The sequence below is a fragment of the Symphalangus syndactylus genome, chromosome 7, assembly GCF_028878055.3.
Source record: "Symphalangus syndactylus isolate Jambi chromosome 7, NHGRI_mSymSyn1-v2.1_pri, whole genome shotgun sequence".
Lineage (NCBI taxonomy): Eukaryota > Metazoa > Chordata > Mammalia > Primates > Hylobatidae > Symphalangus > Symphalangus syndactylus.
This window is the reverse complement of record NC_072429.2, coordinates 123,659,155-123,665,829: the sequence shown is the minus strand read 5'-3', so window position 1 is coordinate 123,665,829 and position 6,675 is coordinate 123,659,155. Positions and strand designations below refer to the sequence as shown.

The 6,675-nt window shown below is 43.3% G+C and overlaps 1 long non-coding RNA gene across 1 annotated transcript; it reads left to right on the top strand.

Moving 5' to 3' along the window:
- The first annotated feature begins 1,193 nt into the window (after positions 1-1,193).
- On the top strand, positions 1,194-6,369 carry LOC129486797 (uncharacterized). The gene is made up of 2 exons (XR_008659088.1): positions 1,194-1,334; positions 6,128-6,369. It is a non-coding gene; the product is annotated as an uncharacterized lncRNA (long non-coding RNA).
- The last annotated feature ends 306 nt before the right edge of the window (positions 6,370-6,675 follow it).

The following is a 6,675-nucleotide window of genomic DNA, read 5'->3' as shown; positions in this document are numbered from 1 at the left end:
TCATTTTTCTGTGGGTAACCTGGTAATGAATTCTATTACCTTCTGTTTATCTAAAAATTGTTTATTTCACCTTTATTTTTGAAAAATATTTTAGGTAGATATGGATTTTTGGTTGACTTTATTTTCTTGAAAAATATAGTTCACTGTTCAGCTGAGTGCAGTGGGGCACAGTTATAGTCCCAGCTACTCAGGAGGCCGCCTCGGAGGCAAGAGGATTAAGCCCAGGAGTTCAAAGCTACAGTGTGCTTTAATCACATTTGTGAATAGCCACTGCACTCCATCCTGTGCAACATAGCGAGACCCCATCTCAAAAAAAATTCGTTTTCTTAAGCAAATCAACAAACAAAACAACTTCATTAAAAAGTGGGCAAAGGACATGAACAGACATTTTTCAAAAGAAAACATATGCACAGCCAAGAAGCATATGAAAAAATGCACACATTACTAGTCATTACAGAAATGCAAATCAAAACCACAGTGAGATACCATCAGTGTGTAAGTTAGAATGGCTACTGTTAAAAAGCCAAAAAGTAACATGCTGGTGATCTTGTTGGAGAAAAGGGAATGCTTATACACTGCTGGTGGGAATGTAAATTAGTTCAGCCACTGTGGAAAGCAGTTTGATGATTTCTCAAAGAACTTAAAACAGAGCTACCATTTGACCCAGCAATCCCATTATTGGGTATATGCCCAAAGGAATATAAATCATTCTACCATAAAGACACATGCACACACATGTTTATTGCAGCACTATTCACAATAGCAAAGACATGAAATCCATCTAAATGCCCATCAACTGTAGACTGGATAAAGAAAACGTACATATATGCCATGGAATACTATGCAGCTATAAAAACAATAAAATCATGTCCTTTGCAGCAACATGGATGGAGCTGGAGGCCATTTTCTAAGCAAACTAACACAAGAACAGAAAACCAAATACTGGATAAGTGGGGGCTAAACATTGAGTATGCATGGACACAAAGAAGGGAACAATGGACACTGGGGCCAACTTGAGGCTGGAGAGTGAGAGGAGGCTGAGGATTGAAAAACTACCTATCAGGTACTATGCTTATTGCCTGCATGATGAAATACTCTGTACATGAAACCCCCCATGACATGCAATTTACCTATTTAACAAACCTGCACATACACTCCTGAAACTGAAAGTTTTAAAAATTTTTTTTCAGAAAATTTACATCTATCATGCTTCCTCAGGAAGTTATTCGAAGATGTTCTCCAGCAAAATAAGAGGTAACCCGGGATCCATGAAAGAGTGTTTTCAACCCAAGAGTGTGACAAAGAGAATTTCCAGGATGACAGCCCTGGTTCAAGTCTGGAGATCAACTGCCATATATGTACTTGAGAATAAGTATGAAAATGTCTCTGAGGGAGGTATCCAGGGAACAAATAAAGGGGAAAGCATGGCAAGTATTTCTGATATGATAACTGCCCAGAGGAGAAGAAGAAAATAAGAAGATTGCTTACTGGTGGAGCATTTAAACACTTCAAAGAACACTATTTATATAGCCAACAATAGTGCTTTAACAATATTAAGAGGATGATGTGGAGAGGTGCAGATGATGGTGTAAGAATTAAATGCTAAATAAACATATGCATTAATGTGAACCCAGTTAGTTCTTAAAAGATGCTCAAAAAAGTATCAAAATATCAACCAAATCAATAAATGCTGTTTGTTTTTTTTTTTCTAACCATAGAAGTTACTACTAGGATTGCCAGACCTACTTTTGTGATCCTTTTCCACCTCTTAGGTGTTCTCCTACTGGCCTTAAAAACATGACTGCTAAAATCAAGTAATGTGCCCTATGTATCCCACCACCTTTAAAAGTCAGCAGTGATTCTCCCATTTCACCTATTTCATCTTCATGTTTCTCATATGTGAAATGGGAGTATGTGAGTCAGTTATATCTTTTTTTTTTTTTTTTTTGAGCTGGAGTTTCGCTCTTGTTGCCCAAGCTGGAGTGCAATGGCACAATCTCGGCTCACTGCAACCTCTGCCTCCCAGGTTCAAGCGATTCTCCTGCCTCGGCCTCCCAAATAGCTGGGATTACGGGTGTCTGCCACCACACCCAGCTAATTTTTGTATTTTTAGTAGAGATGGGGTTTCACCATCTTGGCCAGGCTGGTCTTTAACTGCTGACCTCGTGATCCACCCGCCTCAGCCTCTGAAAGTGCTGAGATGTGAGCCACCGTGCCCGGCCATAACTTTATCCTAAACACACATATTTTGAAGCTAAACTGTCTGAGTACAGATCCTAGCTAAGCTTCTCACAGCTGTGTGACTGTGAGCAAGTTACTTAGCTTCTCTGTGAGAGTAAGAAATTAACATATCTAAAAGTCTTAGAGCAGTGCCTAACAGCAGAGTCACTATTAGCCATTAGTATCTTATGAGGATCAAATAAAATACAATATAAGAAATCTATAAAATACCACGTGAGTTAGTACCATGATGATTTAGTATCATTATAATTAAATCACTTCCCCTAGAGAAGAGCAGCTCAACCAGGAGGCTTCTGTGGGTGCTACCAAATGACGTATTTAACACTAAAATATGAACATCCATCCTTTTACTGCTGGCTTCTTTAATTTACTCTTTTAAAAAGGTGCTTCCAGCTCTAATATTTACTCTGAATGACTCATATATGAGAACTGAGGTTTTCCCTGTAGTTCCTAAAATCTCTAAACCAGAAACTCAGAGCCTTCCATGTTTCCTCAACCACAGGCTGTGGGCAGACCTGAGCCAGACACAGCAAAGGAATCTACTAGGCAGAGAGCAGAGGCCTCCAGACAGGGCTGGGCCCTTCTGCCTTGTGTCAGGGACCTCTGCTCAGGACCACAGTGGTACCATGAAGTACCATGAGAATGAGTCTCTGTGACAAGGACTTTGATCTGCTAGGCCAGAGGAGACTGGGAAGTGAAGTTTCAGAAGAGTTAGCAAGATCCGAGGGTTAGGCAAGCAAGTGCAAGGGTTCAGAGCAGACAAGGCCTGAGGTGCACAGGAATCAGAATGTCCCCAGAATGAGGGTCCCTACCTGAAGCAGCACAGAGTTGCAAAGGTGCCAGCTGCCTGGAGAGTCCAGAGGGAAAAGCAGATACTGGCAGACTGAACACCCACAGAGCATGGTGGATTGAAGAGGGACACAGGAGGGTCAGTTACAGAGTCAAGAGTTTGTTTAGGATTGGACAGAGGTGGATTCAAAGCTGAAACAAAGTGGTCAGCAGAAACAGAGGAGATTTGCTAAAACTTTAGAGGGCATAAGAACTTGAACTTGATAAAATGCAGATTATCAGCCCCAAACCTCAGAAAGCCTGCATATGGCAATCTGAAAGGAGTATAAAATTCTGCATTTTTAACCACCACCCAGATTATTCTGACATGATTCTTGGGCCACACTCTTTAAGAAACCATTAGTCTGTTGGCGTAAGGATCAAGGGTGTGGCCACTTTGTAGGAAGGTCCTGCCGGTGCTCATGGTCCTGAGCACCCAAGGGTAGACAATAACCAGTAGGAAGACAAAGAAGGTGAAATGAAGAAACAGCCCTTATGTACCCTTGACAGCTGCTTATCTATTCAGTGCCTTTGTGTGAATTCAAAAAAAAAGTGATCCTTGTGGACAGATGAATTTGATAAAGGCATCCATTCCTCTGGGTGGAGAAGTCAGATCAAGGCTTGAGGAGCAGAGGACAGGATGGGTTTCAGTCTCCCCTGTCTGCTTGGCTTGGTGGCCTCATAGAAACTGAGGGAGAGGAGCTGGGATTACCGTTTGAGGTTCTCCTGGTCACTGACCGTGCACACAGGAGCACTGGAGGCCAATGGGGAATGCTGGTAGGAGTTGCAGGAGCATAGAGGCAAGAATTCATGTTCTGGAGTCAGTCTGGACGGAGTTCAAGTTTTGGCTCTTCTATTTCCTGGTCGTGTGACCAGGAGTAAACTTCCTAACCTTTTACCAAGGCTCTGGAACTTAATCTATAGAATACTATGGCCTGTCAGTGAGGCATGATCAAAGCCAAGCAGCCATTCAGCACTTGTCAGGAACGCTGGCAAACGTTAGTGGCCTCCGATGACTACAGAAGAGTTGTCTTTCCTCCCACAACCTCACCACCAGGAGGAATGTCATAATGAAACCACATACGAGACGCCATTCTCCCATTTACAAACATAATTAGTAGACAGGCACAAAACACAGCTGTTCTCTACGCGTGGCGAAGTCTCTGCTGTCGATCCTTAGGCATGCCACCAAGTGCCTTGTAAGAAAGTCCTTCCCAAAGCACATAAAACCTGGTCCAGATGTGCAAAAGGCAATGAAAGAAAGAGAGCCAGAATCCTAGTAGGCTTAAAATGAGTGACCTGGTTATGCACAACTAGGTAAAAGAGAATCTATTGTTCTTGCTATAGCTTTTCATTTTTCTCTGGTAACGGTGGTATTTAGTAATTCAATGATCGTTGTCTTAGTCCATTCAGGTGGCAGTCACAGAATCCCATAGACTTGTGGCTTACAAACCACAGAATTTTATTTCTCACCCTTCTGTTGGCTGGAAGTCCAAGATCAAGTGGTCAGCAGATTTGGTGTCTGGGGAGGGCCCGTTTCCTGGCTCACAGATGGCCACCTTGTCACTGTGTCCTCACACGGTGGAAGGGGTGAAGGGGCTCTCTGGAGTTTCTTTTATAAAGGCATTCATTCCACTCATGAGGGCTTCACCTTCATAACCTGATCACCTCCCAAAGGCCCCACCTTTCAATGTGGAGAGACACATACGTTCGGTCTCTAGCAATATGTTAGATGTATCACTGGTTGGGTCTAAAGACTTCTCCAAAAAGGTTTTGTTGTACACTGCTGTGGAAGACTTCATGACTCCCAAATAAAAGGCAACCCCAAAACTCCACCAGGAAGGTTTTGCTTAGAAAAAAAGAGTGTTGATGAGCAGTAGCTATCGATTCTTGACAGGGCAAGCCACATGATGTGTGGGACCTAGTGCTAAATGAAACATGAGGCCTCTTGTTCAAAAACCAGAGGAAAAAAAAAACCCTTTTTCTTTTCTTCCATCATCTCTCTCTCTCTCAACCCATCATAGTGTTTTTTGTTCACTAACATCATTCTCCCTCAGGCATAGGAATGCTACTGGGGTGAGGGCAGCCCCTCACAGGCACCTGGGGCCTGTCCCGTGACTTGGTCCATGGGGTGCACATACCCTACTCAACCCTCCCCAAACCTGCTCTCAGACCTGGCCAGGGGCAGAGGGAAGCAGCAGTCACTGGGTGTGGAGAACCACCTCCAGCAGCCGAGAACCCACTCCAGCCAGGCGGGGTGGCAGCAGGAAGTGGAACTCCACGTGAGTCGAGGCATCAAGCATGCTGCATACTTCACTGTCCCCTCAAACTTCACTATCAAAACACAAATTCAAAGACTATGAACTTCAGAATGGCCATTGCACAGCCTTAAACCCCAAGCCTGGGGCCTCCTTCTGAGTGCAGGACCCTGCGTCCCACCTTGGTAACCCACCCGGATGCTGGAATTCAGAAAACTCAGATGGAGGAAATTCACTGCTGAGTGAACCATGGGGTTACTGATTGAGACATACCAAAGGGTTAATACTAGAGCACCTCCAACAGCATCTGACTCCAAATTGGTGTTCAAAAATATTTCGACACTGGAATTTCGAAAGTTCAAAACTGTTGAAAATAGGCCTTAATATAGAGAACCAATGCAAAATTTGCACCAAAATAAAACAGTCTAGATCAGGGTTTCTCGGCCTCACCACTGTTGACATTTTGGGCCAGGTAATTCTCTGTTGTGCTAATTGTCCTATGCGTTGTAGGATGTTTAGCAGTGCCCTTGGCCCCTACCCATTGTATGCCAGTAGCACATCCTTCTCCCCTCTTATGGCAACCGAAAAGTTCTCCAGATGTTGCAAAATTGCCAAATGCCCCCTGGGGCAGGGACTGGAAAATTGTCCCTGGTTGACAACTGTTGGTATATAATTTAGCACATTAATGTTTGGTTGTTTTACTTATATTTGATAAACAAATTATGTATTATACTTTCATATTTAAAAGTTAAATTCCAATGGGCTATGTATATGGCATTTTTAATTTTTTAACTTAAAAGGTGTCTGTTCCTCAACTTCTGTGGCTTGTTTATTATCCGGACATGAGCATCTTACATCAGCCATCGACAGTAAGTGGGGGGAAGCTATCTCCATGAGGAGGAAATGAGGAGCCCCTTTCAGAATATGCCACAAGGACCCATCGAAGGCACTGCCATAGAATCAACACTGATTGCCAAGGTCTGAAGAGAAGCAGATGTGCTCATATCTAAGGGGGAAAAAAAACCAGATTCTGCAAAATTCATTTGAATGTGGCTGTGTTTTTGTGTTGCTTTGTTTTTGCTGGAGATCGATCTAAGTGGGTCTTGTTTGGGCTGATATTGAAGTGGAAAAGGACGCCATCTGGGCTGGCGAGAAGCTGGAATTCAGAAGGAAGACAGGAGGTCAACAATTTGGATTTGACCACAGACACAGTAGTGAACTAAAGTCTCCCCTCTTCTACTTTTGGAAAACTTCTTGGTGATCACTTCTTGTAATAAAGAAAATTAACAGAGTAGAAACTCCGTGGAGGCCCCTGTTGGTCTCCCCACTCAGGACCACCTTTTGACCA